General features: G+C 39.0%; 1 non-coding gene and 1 pseudogene across 2 annotated transcripts in view; one reads left to right on the top strand and one right to left on the bottom strand.

The window, feature by feature from the left end:
• The window catches only part of LOC144374741 (junctophilin-1-like), a 68,621-nt pseudogene that overhangs the window by 29,564 nt on the left and 24,189 nt on the right, over window positions 1-14,868 (bottom strand). The window lies entirely within an intron of this gene.
• Trnaa-cgc (transfer RNA alanine (anticodon CGC)) lies at window positions 3,250-3,322 on the top strand. The gene has a single exon. It is a non-coding gene; the product is annotated as a tRNA-Ala (tRNA).

Here is a 14,868-nt window from a genome sequence, read left to right as displayed (position 1 = left end):
TAACCACGTCAACCATAACTATGAATTTAAATGCTATAAGATGATGAGTCCTTTGTATTATTAAAAACATCTAAAGAAGTATTAAATGTATGCTTGGTAGGCTTACTCTTGACAGTGAATTTGGAGTGAATACATAAATAAATGTAAATATGCATAATATATGCACATTTTTAATATTTATATTTGGAATATTATCTGCAACAACCAATGTTAAACCCTTAGGACTACTTGAAGGTTTTTTGGTTTGTTTTCGCTTGGAGCTAATACTTAAATGTATTTATTATCTTTTAATAAAACTATTTTTGGTTTTATTTTGAAAAAACTGAAAATCTACCAACCAACCCAACAAAAAACTTCAGGAACAAACAGTTTAACCCTCTTGTACTGACTACTAACTCTGCCTTGGCAACTTGTTAAATTAGGGCTGCTCATAGTTTTTAATTATAATTTCATTATGTACAATACCAGCCTCCTTTGTCAAATGAGGTTTTATTACAGGGCTATTATGTAATTCAATTCATGGTTAAAGTCTCCTCTGCCTGGAAAACACAATTGCAATGGCACTGACCCTGATGCTTGATGAGAATCATCGAACCGGAGAATTCAGTAACCAGATTTTATTTTTTAAAATAATGTAGCCCATTTTACTCAGTTTTCAAAATGGGCTTCTACTCTCCTAGGTGTCAAACTAGTGTTCTCATCCATGCTCTGAGAACGTGCACTCACCTGAAATGTAAGCTACGCTGTGGGATCACAGGGTATTCCATCTCCTGTCATTATTTTGAGCCCTATGGTCTAGCTCAAAAGCCCATTTTTCCCAGACCTTAGCCATCTCCTGGCAAAGAGCCCTAGTCCCTGCCATTTGCCACTTGTTCTGTGCTATTTTAATTCTGGACAAGTTGTGGTAGTAGGCTATATTTAAATTGGCCTGTACTGTGAAGAAACACAGCGGACGCACGTGGCACCTTTGACATAATCCAATTGTGCTCTGGCTCGGTATCAGGCTGTGTGGGATTCTGCACTATATGCCCCACCATGCATGGGGCTGGACTCCCACTCCCCAAGTGTTCAGCAGAATCTTCTGGGGAGGATGAACTGTGGCAGAGACCGACGGAAATGCCACCAAAAACTTCCAAGAGTCAACTGAGAAAACATGGACAATAATCAAAGGAGAAGAAAAGAGGCCCTCGCCCCTGGCTGAGGACCACTGGAATATTTGTAGAATAATTTTCCAAAGACCCATTTACAGGTAGGAATTTATAAAGTATAACATATCTATGGAGAGAGCCTCAGAGGAAATTCCACGCACACATAAAGCTAGCCTTCTCAGGTCTCTGAGCTTTCAGAAGTGGACTGTGAGAAACACTTGCTTCTAACTGATTCTTCCCCATCTGCCCCTCCACTTCCACAGCCATCAGCTGTAAACACTTGTGTGCCAGACACAAGGCTGAGCTCCTACCTGGAGTTATGCTGTTACTTTATAGAAGAAAAATGGGCTGGAAATGCCCTTAAATCATTAAAATTAAGAAAAATGTAAAAAGCAGCTTTCTCCAGAATAGGTGCTGAGGTCTTACAAATACTCCCAGCTCAAAGCTAGCCTAAAGCCAGATTTATCACTCTGTCCGGCAAATCAGAAAATGGTTAACTTTTCAGGAACTTAGAAGTCAAGGATTTTTGCCTGGGGTCCTTATGTATGTGGTGCTGATGCTCCCATTTTGCTAGCTGCAGAGTGAAAATCCAGCCTATGTATGTGATCATATTCTTGCTGCAGATCTAGAAGTGCTTAGATCTAGAAACCAGAGTTTCTTTCTATTTAGTTTTCAGATATTTCCTTGGACTGCTTGGAATATTTCTTGCTGTCAACCAAATCTCTCTATTTGGTTTCTTTGCTTAATAAACTTTACTATCCAAGTAGGTAGTAAATAATAGACCTGACTTTTGTTTTCTGGAATAAGTAGAAAAACCATCTTAGAAATGTTATGTTGAAGTATATTTGCCCACATAGACTAGTCAGTTAACATGAAACCATTTTTAAATGTCCTTAACAAAAGAGCCATTAGCAGACTATTTGGTTACATGTAGTCAGGGATACAGACTTTTAAACTGATCTACATAGTGGCCACACAGAGGTGCATGTATCAAAACAGAGGTGTCTCGTTTTACTGGAAGGCATACATGTGGCACTGAATATAATTATGCTTTGAATAGCATCAAAACATGACTCAAAAATAAATCCCATACTACCTTTAGTGCTCTGAGCTTTCGGAGAGCTAATTCTATATTTCAATAAATAAGATTCCACCTTATTTCCTGAATGCATTCCAGGCTCCCTAACAATGATAAGAATAATGATGATGTTTTGTGGTACTTGGGGACTGAATCCAGGAGTGTTCTAATGCTAAGTTACACCTCCAGTCCCTCTCTCCCTTTAAACTTTTATTTTGGTGGTGCTGTGGGAACTAAGTCAATGTTATACATGCTAGGCAAGCTCTGTGCCACTGAGATCCATCCTCAGCCCTTTCTAAAGATTTTTATTTTGAGATGATCTCAACTGAGCTCCAAGGCTGGCTCTGAACTTGCAATCCTCCTGCCTCAGCTCCTGGGGATTACAGGCATGCGTCACTGTGCCCAGCTCCAGGCTCATTCTTTTTTTTTTTTTTTAAAGAGAGAGTGAGAGAGGAGAGAGAGAGAGAGAATTTTTAGTATTTATTTTTTAGTTCTCGAAGGACACAACATCTTTGTTGGTATGTGGTGCTGAGGATCGAACCCGGGCCGCATGCATGCCAGGCAAGCACGCTACAGCTTGAGCCACATCCCCAGCCCTCCAGGCTCATTCTTAAAAACAGCATGACAATGAGAAATGTGTGAGATTCTTCCACATAAATATGTGTATCAATAAGTCAAGTATTTACTATCTGGATCAAGAACCTGCCACGTGGATGTTGCCAAGGAGACATAATTGTGGCCACATCACAACAGATAATGGGAACATAAGGCCCCTCATAGCACTTTACTGTAACTACTCCAAAAAACATCACCTTTTCTTCCAAAAGCAAGGCTATGAAGTCATCCTTCCCCATTCTTTCTTTTGAGAAAAAGAAAGATTTCTGAAAAATTCATCTTACTTAGGTTAGAATCAAGACAGGGAACTAACAGAGGCCAATTTTGGTCTTAATAAAAAAATGGAAATGAGAGTTATTAGAGCTTCTAAACATATTTCTTTCTTTTTAAAATTAATGCATTTTGGCTGGGGATATAGCTCAGTTGGTAGAGTGCTTGCCTCGCATGCACAAGGCCCTGGGTTCAATCCCCAGAATCACCACAAAAATAAATAAGTAATAAATATAAAAAAATAAAATTAATGCATTTTAATTATACAGAACATACATGCATATAAAATACTTTGATCATATCCACCTCCCATGCCCCTTCTGAATCTGCTGTTCTAAAAATTTCCCCTAAAGATATACTTCTAAAAATTCCTAAATATTTCCAATTTTTGTGTTCTGTGTATTTCCCTGTAATTATTAGCAATTAACACACATATATAGATCACAATACTCTCAAGATTAAAATGAATTATGGTCTTGGAGAAGACAAATTATGCCACAGTTCTTAAGGAGGCCAGGAAAGGAAATACCACTAAACAAGTGAGTTCCAAGTACAGAAGCCAGAAATAAGGGAGGTGAAACCAAATTTCTTGTTTTTAGGGAAAAGAGGGATGAATGGATAAGACAGGTCCCCAGGGGCCTTGGGCTCATGCTCCACTCATCCTGAACAAGAGGTTTATTCAAAGTTGTGAAGGTGTGAGCTGGGAGAGGACTTGTGAACTCTGCCCTCTATGAAGAGGAGGTCAGTTTGGCCAAGTTGGTAGAAGTAATAGGACAATATACAAAGGACCCTTCCTGGTCAGTGACTTGCAATCTATAAAGTATTACTGATAGAAAGTCAAATACACAGGAATCATGATTGTACTAAGTTAAGCAAGCCAGTATTGATGATGATGATAATGATGATTATGGTTAACATTTACTGAGTGCTGATTATGTGCCAGGGTTAATTTACATTAATTAGAAATTTACAAGGAGTATCTTCCATAATCCACGCTGGGTTATCAGCTAGTGGGTGGTTCCCACCACTAGCTGGTGTGAACTGAAGATGAGAATTTTTCCTGTACACATACACGTCCACACCGACCATCTAGTCAAGCTTAAAATTCTCTGATGGTGGTCTTTCTTTCCACTCTGTCAATGCTTTCCCTCATTAACCAAATTACTGTGAGATGACCATTTTCTTCCAGATAGAATTTTTAAAAATTTTCTTAACATATCCATTTCCCTCTGTTGATTCTTGGATATAATGACCTTTCAGGGATAAATAATTCTTAGTACGATGGACAATATCAATGAATAAATGATCGTCAGCTGCACTTAATTCTTCAAATGATTTTACTCCAACATAAGGAATGTGTCAAGTGGTAGCATCTCTTGTTGGCCTGGTGGGATGCTGAGATGCTGCTAGTGTGTGAGCTGCTGAGCTGGGTCAGCGTCTTTGTTACTGGGATTCAGAGGTGACACTGCCAAACCCTCCACAGCAGGCACTTCATGCCCTACGGGTGGTATATGAAGCCTCCTGCCTGCCAGGCCACCCTGAGGCCACACTTGCATCTCATCCTGGTCACTGCTGTGCTCTGGCCATCTGGAGGCTCTGGCTGTTCCCTCCCCACCTACTGCCCTGGGAATGTCCTCAGGTGTCTTTGCACTTGTAATATTTGGCTCTGAAAACCAGCCCACTTCAATCCACAGCATATTGTTACAAACACAGCATAAATGTAATCCTTGGATTAGATTAGCATAATGGGAATTTCATGGTCTCTCTGGATTTGCTCCAGAGATATAGACACATTATTTAGGATTCATGAACTTCAAAAGCGCCAAACTAAAAATACCTCTTACATCATATCAGAATGCACTCAAAGTCGAGTTTCTTGCTGTTGGTCTAATCCATTCCTATAGTGGTTAAAAGCAGAGTTTTAGAATCAATCTGGCTAGGCATGAGTTCTCACAATCATGAGCCTGAAACACAGGGCTAGCTACTCATCCTGGCTATGCCTCAGTTTCTTCACCTGGTAACATAAATAATGGTGAAACCTAACTTTCAGGTTTAAATATGGACCACAGAAAACACGTGTAAAGTCCTAACACAGATCACATAGACAAAGCCAGGCACAGAATAAGCACTTAAATTCATATATAGAATATTTACTCATTTGATTAAATAACATTAAAACAAGTTTCTAGATAAGCAGTAGATTCACATGGGTCAAGAATATATTACAAAATAATGGATGTCAGGCCCAGTGGCTCAGGTAGGAGGATTACAAAGTTCAACGCCAGCCTCAGTAACTTAGCGAGGCCCTAAGTAACTCAGCTAGACCCTGTCTCAAAATATAAATAAATAAATAAATAAAAGGGATGAGGATGTGAGGATGTGGCTCAGTGGTTAAGTGCCCCTGGGTTCAATCTCTGGTACTGCGCACCCCCCCCATCTCCAAGAAAGGAACGAATCTCCCATTCATCCCAATAGTAACCAAGCCACACCCAACCAGTGTTGTCTTTTTAAAAAAGGATTTTCCCAGAGTTTAAGTAAACATAAGAAAATATGATTATAAAATCCTATTTCCTCCTTTTCTAAGCAGACGGAAGCAGTCTATGCAATACTTCTGTATCTTTATAAACTGAAACCAGAAAACAGTGACCAAGTACAGCATAAGGCAATGTATTGTCCTACCCCTTTACCTTGGTGAGGGACAGCAGTGAATGGAACCACTCAGATGACACAAGGCAGCAGGAGGTGAGGGGGTGGTATGCAGAAAGCCTGGATTTGGGTTCTGTTCTGCCCATGGCAAGCTGTCTGACACTGGGCAGACTACTTAAATCTTGCAGGTGTAGAAGTGGTACAGTCAGCATGCTTGTTGTGGGGACATAATGAAGTATGTATGCAAGAGTTTTGCAAATAGTGAAATAAGACAAATGGGTTCACAGTATTATTACAGTGTTATTACCAGTTAGAAGTTATTACAGTCCACAAGTCCACTCTTTCTACTCTGGAAGTACCAATAGTGGCAATGGAAAACACAAAGTCCCTATTTCTGACTCAAGAGTTGGCTGGTCCAAGGACATTTCCTGCCTAGGGTCACTGGATCCACTTTCCTTGAGCAACAAAGACCTGCTATGAGGTGCACTCTGCCTTCAAATGACCATGTTCAAAGTTTCAACATGGATGCAGTTTTTTGGGAGCTGATATAAATTTCTGTCAACAGTAATTCTTACCTGACATTGGGCTTAAAGTTTGAAAATAAAACAGGTAAACAGAAGCAGAGTAAAAGTCATATCAAAGACTTTCAGGTTTCTTATCCTCAGAAGCACCAAAATGAGTGCTCTAAAAACATGGCTGGCAGGCCCATTCTTCTCCTTGTCCCCTTCCTGAGGCAGGCAGCAGCTGGGAGCTTGCTGGGGGGACTGGCTAAGGGGAAGGTCTGCATGGGTGTTCCAGAGATTTAGATTTGGGTTCCTTCTATTGCCCATGTCTTCCTTCTCATTTATAGCCAGAGGGCTTTTACCATATCTGCAAGGGATTGGTTTCTTTGTCTGACAAATTAGGTTGTTAGAACAATTCTATTTCTTATAAGAAATTTAACACTTTCTCTCCCTTTCCTATGGAAAGAGACAGAAGTGCATGTTCTGGCTTACAGGTGCCTATCTCCCACCTCCTCAGCTTTCTCCTGGCTCCTACCAACAGCTGCTCTGTAAGACCTGCGAAGTCTAAGGAACACACTTTGAAAAACCACTGGAAAACTGAAGAGTTCTAAAATTCCCTTCAGCTTGAATAATCAATAATTGCTGCAGATACACTTTAATTTCTAGGGAAATTCATTTATTATAAATAAAAATATAAATAAAAGTAGACATCTGCTTTTTCTAAGAGATGACAATCTTCCCAGTAAATCAAATGAATTATTTTGCTTTGGTAAAATAAAGTTAGAGGTATTAGATTCAGGTGGGAAGAGGCATATACTAAAATTATTATTTGAATGACAAAGAATGCTAAATAATGGGCCTATCCACGAAGTTATTGTATTTTGTAACTACAGACTGAAAAGTCTAGCAATAGATGTATGCGAACAGCTGATTATTTTAGTAAGTGGATCTTGAATGGTAGCCAAAATCTTTATCCTGTAGCCAGCCACGTCAACCCAGCACTACTATTATGTTAATACATTTTACAGAAACTCAGATCTCAGAGCTGATTTCATTCCAACAGATTTATGTAGACCAGGAAGCCAGGCCTAGCCAGTTAGTGGCACCCCTGCTCCACCATCATGTGTGTATCCCAAGTGTTTGCATGACATGCAATCTATATAATTATACAGGCATTATGATCCTAGCCTGTTCAGTTCCAGGAGGCATCAGAACAGACACATGCAAGATACAAAGCACAAAGACTGCTAATGGGTTGGCCAAAAGGTATCACTTCTTTATCCATAGGTGGTGAAACTCCGGTAGGGGGTGACCTGCCACCCTCATGGCCTGTAAGGTCATCATGTTCAGGGAGGGCAGAGAACTGGGCTACTGCCAAGAACTGGACTACTCTTCAGCAAAGCCAATATTTGTTTTTATTCTTGGTTATACTATCAATGCACTTGCCTTGCTTGTTAGTCATGAAGTGAATGGAGGTAGGAAGGAGGAAAAGCAGCAAGGATCAGCGGAGACAAAGGTGGATGATTGGGAAATTGAGGAGAGAGAGTAAGACATCATTTCCTGTGGGTTTCGCCTGGCCAAGAGCACCTAACCATTCTAGAGTTAAATTAATTCAAGGAACTATTTTAATTAAGATCCTGAGAGGAATGTGAAAATTAAAATTTTAATTTCGATTTATAACTATAACATGCATATAGATACATATACCCTATTGGTATGAAAATATGTAATACTGTCCGATTATTGAGTATTACATCCTCAACACTCTGCTGAATACTTTATGAACAAAATAATTAGGTTGAATTGTATTTGGAGACTGAACCTAGTGGTGCTCTATCACTGAGTTACATCTCTAGTCCTTTTAATTTATTTTTTATTTTGAGTCAGGATCTTGCTAAGTCACTAAGGCTGGCCTTAAACTTGCCATCCTCCTGCCTCAGCCTCCCAAGTAGCTGGGATTACAGGCATGTGCTGCTGTACCTGGCCAAAATTATTAAACATTCACAACAACACAATAAAGTTATTATTCTGTCCATTTCATGTATAATAATACATGTTTGGATACAATAGATCCTGGTCTAAAGTACACACCATTGGACAGCAGAACTAGCAGTGATGTAGGCCATGTTTAATGATAAACCTTAGGCACTTTCCCCCACATCATTCTGCCTGTCAGCTGGGGAGATTAGAACATTATGGGGAAAATCTGCCAACTTGCGATGCCCATTTGCTTATCATACTGGTTTTTGTATTTAAGTCTCAAACATCTTAAACTTTGTATTTAAAAGTGAACTCTCACAACATTGATTGTTGTGATAAAGGGGATTTGCATCAATTCTGTGAGCTACAGATAAAATCAATCACTGGCTGGAAATTAGCTAGCATTGCTAAACTCACTCTGTCTACCATGAACCTCCCTGGATCAGAATGTCACCAGTGGTCACTTGGGCATGTAAGGCTTGCCTTAATATAGTAGGAACAAAAGCCCTACTGATCCCTCAGCCAGCCACTTTGGTTAAGAAAGCTGAAAATACTAAGTGGGCAGATGTGTTTACCCAATTATTTCAGTCCAACAGACCCAACCTTGGTATCCAACACACTGAAATGACCCCACACTTGTTTGGAAGCCAGTGTCTATGGACAACTTTCTGATTGAAAGTTTGACAAGAACATTCTTGTTAGTGAGAGTCTATATATATTAAAAAAATGCTGAAAGTTGTGATTGCTGGGAATCCAAGTACCAAGTCCCGGATTCACAGCCACGGGTAGATTTGTTTTCATCTGTCCTGTGTGGTTAGCGGGAGCTGCCCCAAGCCCGACCCAACTCATTCCACACTCATCCCCTCACATCCAGACTTCTGTGATCTGAGGTCATGGCATAAATCTTCTTGGATTTCCCCCTCCAACTCCCTGCCCTTTTCTTCTAACCACTGGTACCACCCACCATCAGCCTCCTCCTTCCAGGAGAGAGCTGAAGAGCAGCCACCTTTGACATTGTAGCAGATGCGAGGCTGGGGTGAGGCTGCGTCGAGTGACCAAGGACCTCAGAAACACACTTGTGAAGCTGTCTAATCCAACCCTAGGCTGGGAGATCTTCCCTAGCTGCCCCTTTATTGAAGGCTCAGTACAGGTTGGACATTACACAAAATCCAGGTCATACACGGACTCATTTAATCCTTTTGATTTCCCTATGAGGAGGGCTCTGTAAGTCTCCTAATAAAGACACCAAAGGTAACACAAGTTAAAATAACTTGCTCTAGGTGGAGCCAAGACTTTGCCTGACTGTAAGCATGTGTCCTTCCCACATTCTATGACCTTAGATTATGGAGTCAATCAGACGAGTCCCCCTTGTGTGCCTACCATCCTTAGAATCTTCCATCAACCTTTCCTATCAAAGTTCCAAACTATTATTAGGGAAGATGTATGAATAGTTTATTTTAAAACAGAACACCCAACCACAAAATGCATTCCACATTCCATCAGAAATATTACGTCTTTTTCTGGGCCGTCAGGCCAGAGTGGTTCACAATACTATGCTGTGGTGGGCACCAACAGTCATTGTAGGAAAACAAATTAAGAACTTGAGAGTGTATATTTGAATTGAAACAGGTACCCCATTGTTTTACTAGAGGCATTTTAATGAATGGCATTTTGGTTTTTTAAAAAAAAATATTTAATACAATGATTATTATACTGCTTGTGATAAGGCAAATGTGGTGTATGTACACTTTTGAATACTATGAAAGGCAGGATCATCAAAGTAGATGTGACACATGGATCAATTTCAAAACACAGCAGAAAAAAATACATATGTATAAATATAAATGCATATAAAATTGAAAAATGTAATATTACAAGATGAAAAAGATTCTAAATAAAAGGAAATGAGCTGTGTGGAATGGTGTCATTTGTGTAAACCCCCAAAATTGAATAATGCCATGTTTTTCAATTTATACATCATCAATGACATGTAATGGACACACGTTACTCAATGTGTCATACAGGGAATGAGCCTGGGAAAGGAGAAAATGAGAGGGGCTTTCCTCGGCTGGTTGCCTATGAGAAGGTGGAGCTGAGGATTGGGAATACTTTACCTTTCTATGCTGAAGGGCTAAGGTGCGAAGGAGGGAAGATGGACAGATACCCAGATCATCAGAGGATGGACACATGTTACCAACCCAGCTCAGAGCTTTGATCCCACACATTTGTTTTTATCTTTTGATTTTATTTTTGCTTGATAGTGGCACATTATAATCATCAGTTTCAGAAACTTCTTTAACCACGTGCCTGTGCATACACAGAAACTCCTCTCAAGCCCTGCTCAGAAACCCAGGTTGTCCCGTGAGCACTAACACAGCACTGAAAATAGTTACCTGCTGGCCACTAAAATGAACCTTGGATTTAATCCTACAAAAAATTGTTCCATTTTCTTTTCACAAATATATAAACTGGCAGAAAATATAGAGGACACAGAGGTGAAGAAACAGAAAAGCACAGTGGTGTGCTAGTGGATTTACACATGACCCTTCCTCTCCCCACTCCTGCACCTACTGAGTCCAAGGGGTGGCAGTGATCACAAAATTCCCTCCCTTGGACCCCCACCTCTGCCCCTGAGCCTCAGGCCAGCTGGGGAGGCACTGTGGTGCTTGGGGAAAAGACCTTCAGGAGCCAGGGCTGGTGAACCAACTCCTAAACAAACTCTCCACTGACACATCACTAAAAATAAGTATGCTTACATGCATAACACATTTTTGGAACAGTAAACCGAACTCTCCCCTTTATCCTCTCTAGAGACTTAGGTGCCATTCTTAATCAACTTTATACGAAACACATGCAGGTGCAACAACTCCGAGCATTATAGGCAGTAACTTTTGATGTGATAAGTACACATCTGCCAAGAAGCGAAGGAATGGCAGAGCCACTAGACAGGCACTGGGTATCAGCTGCTAGCCCGGATTCTGGTCAAACGCTGATAAGGCTCACTTGGGCATTGCTTTATTTAGTCAGACTTCTCTGTCCAAACACCGGTGCATGGTGACAACTGTGCATGCTATTACAAGTCTTTCTCCTTTCAGTCATCTGCTGACACACCAATTAAATAAAGTGTCACCACTATTGAAGCAGCCTATTGCCTTGCCTACTAGTGATTTGCCTGAAGAGAATAATGATAATATATTACAAATAAACCTGAATATGTTATTTTAGCAAAGGGCTAATTTTTTTTCGTTCTCATAAGGAATACAAATTAAGTTAAAGGCTCCCCCCATAACAATGAACAAATTAATATTGCATAGTATTACTACTGGCTCAGGTAAATTGCACAATTTCCCCCATAGTTTCAGTAGAGAAACTATATCTGAAAATATTTTATTCCAGCACACATTATGGTATTAATGAGCCTTATATTAGAAATCAGTGACTTGATCTAGATATGTGATGCTATTAAAAGAACCAATATGAGTCATACAGATACATAAAAAATAGTTGAAATACATATGGTGATTTAACAAGTCTAGCATGTCAGTTAGTTTTAACTGCTTATAGAATAGGGAAGCTCTTTGTGTGAGAACATGGGATGAATTCCAATATATATTGTTAAACAATGACAACAAATACCAAGCAAAAAAGTCCGCAAAAAAAAAAAGTAACAAAAATCTAGGGTGTAGATGGTGCATATTACAAACTATGATCCTTTATCTGCATTTAATTTCAAAATCTAAAAAGCTTTAAAAATACCCAAATCTCTCTTTTTTATAAGTTTAGTGCGAAAACTTGACAGTAACACCTGGATGCAACTGACAGGCATTTATGGTTCATTATTTTTTATTCTTAGTGTGAGTATTCAGTTTCCCTGGAGAAATAATGTGTTTGATTACCAGGTGCTGCTCAGACCCCCTGAGGATATCATGTAATTTATGCTATATGCACTATATTCCTTTTCTAAAATCCAGTAAGTTCTGAATTCTAAAACATATCTGGACCCAAAAGGTTTTGGAAAGTAACTAAATATGTGGTATGTGAACATCTGCATCAAGGGGGATAAACTTACATTTGGATATATAAATATCAGGAAAAAATTTATAACAATACTAATAACATTTGCTGCCTTCAGGAAAGGTTCCTGGTTAGCTGGAGTTAGGAGTGGGGGAGAGATTTAAACTTGGTCTAAACCATCTTGTAATTTTCAAATTTTGAACCACTGAACATGAATCATCAAGAAATAAAATTAAAATTAAAAAAATTACAAGTTGTAAACATATGGCCAGAGCCTGATCTATTTAAAATACATCCTGTTAACAAGTTTTCAGAAGGCAATGCTGCACTCCCACAGTTGGTGGGTGGGTACCTTTGACCAACCCTTCCTGGTCATAAGTTCCAGTTTCTCTTGACTCTCCTTTTAAGCGTGCCAAGTCTTTCCAAGGCAGCCCCCTCTTCTTCTAAAACACTGTTTACAATCCATTTCTTAAATGAAACCTCTCTCTCTCTAATCCACCTGTGCTTACTTCAACTATGTAACCCTATAAAACAAACATACTTACTTAGTTCTATCTTCTCCATAACACTAGAAGTTCATGGAAACAGGGATGAAATAATTTGGTTTTAAAATTTTTACTGGGCAGTTTTCTTACATTGATGGTTAATTTACACTGTGTGCATATTTGGTCTTCCTAATAAGCCTTCCAGGGACTGCCCAAAGACTAAGTGATAAATATTTGCCAAACTGAATTATGCTTATAAAACAAGACTTTCCCATTAAGTGTTTATAATGAAAATGAAATGGAAAATATAATCGAGTTAAAAGACTCAAAAAGTGTCTGGAATAACAAGTGCATGTGTGTGGGACAGAGCCCTGGGTGGACAGAATGTTGCTCTGAATTTACCACCCAACTATTGATACATGCACTTACGGTGGAGAGACCCCAGTTACATTCCAGAGTGCTTACTTATATATGTGAAATGACCTACTAAGAAATACTGAGGGTTAAAAACTCTATTTGTTCCCCATAATGTTAAAGAAAAAAATTACTTACAGATGTTATTAATAGTCCCCAGGAATCTAAAAGTAAAAAATACTTAAAAAACATAGGCTACTAAATTTAGAGACAACTCAAATGCTTATCTTTCTTACAATCCTTGAAATCACTTCAAAACAATCACTAAATTGTACTGGTATACATTGGCAGCTTAACAATTAGTTGACATGGTATTCGCATGCAATTTAACAATCAGTTAACTATTTTTGCCTAGTATACTAATTGAACAACAAACTATTGAGTCAGTTTCTTTTTATTTTTTTTCCTTTCTTTTTTAAAGGCAAACATCAGAGACTTTTGAAGAAGGGTAAATTCCATCCAGCAATATAAATTTTCCCTCTGACTATACATTTCATTCAAATCCACTGTTTTGGTGTTGGCATTCAAAACCAAACCAAGTACATTTTTTCTTGGAAATTAATCCTACTGAAGAAGTATACTTTTAAGCACAAACTGAAGCCAAAACTACACCCATGTAGTTTTCAATACAACTATTTACTTGTTCTAGCTGATAATCAGTGTTGTTGTTTTTTTTAAAGCCAGAAAAACCTTGTCAATAATTTGAAGTCACTACTGTCAATATTCTCATTATTCAGAAGAAAAAACTACATTCAGAGTAGTCATAGTTTATTGGATGTGTTCTATTGGCCAGTGTACAATTATTAAAAAACTGTCTAGTTTTATTTAAAGAAACAAGTATATTATTGCCCAATAAGCACCCAAACCGAGGTCTGTGCAGAATGGTATGGTGGAGAAGAAGGAAGATGAAGTAGCTGGAGAAGACACCCCAGGGGGGGCTCTGGCAGGGTCAGGTTTCATCTTCCCATCCTCCTTGGGTGGCTAAGCTTCCTTCCGCCCATTGTAGAATTTCAGCTGCACCAGTAATAAGTGAATATAGATGCAATTGGTTGTTTATATGTTTGTCTCACTTAAGGGATGCCTTTGAAAACCCATTTTTTTCCTTATTACTTTGTCATTTTATTAAACTAGTTTTCCTATCAGCAAAATTTAAAAACATTTTTTAATTGGTGCTTTTTCATTATACATAATATTGGGGTTCATTATGACATAATTGCAAAAGCATGAAACATAATTTGCTCCACCCATTTCTTGAACAACATGCACAGGAAGGCTTTCCATGAAGAGCCATCATATGAGCCTGATGGATGCATTACTTTAGGGTACAAATGGTCACAGCAGAGCTGGGACATCCCTGAAGGACTAGAGAATGGGGGTCAAAAGGGGGAAGTGAGCAAAGAAAGACAAATGAGGAACTGGGAGGCAGACATAAGTAGAATGCAAATAAAACAAGAGGATAGTTAAGGAGCACACAAAAAGCCAAGGACACACTGCACTACAAAGGTGAAACCAAAAGAATGTTAAGCCCTTAGTCTCTCCAGAGATGAATGGGTACACCATCTTTAGAGGGCACAAAACCATAGATTCACATAATTTTAATGATAGCCTTAAGTGATTTGGAGAATCTTTTGTTCACATATTTCAGACAAAAGCTAGTCAGTATTTGAACTGTGTAGAGCTGACTCACTTTATGATGACTCTCAAACTACACACTC

The sequence above is a fragment of the Ictidomys tridecemlineatus genome, unplaced genomic scaffold, assembly GCF_052094955.1.
Source record: "Ictidomys tridecemlineatus isolate mIctTri1 unplaced genomic scaffold, mIctTri1.hap1 Scaffold_85, whole genome shotgun sequence".
Lineage (NCBI taxonomy): Eukaryota > Metazoa > Chordata > Mammalia > Rodentia > Sciuridae > Ictidomys > Ictidomys tridecemlineatus.
This window is presented reverse-complemented; position numbering and strand designations above follow the sequence as displayed.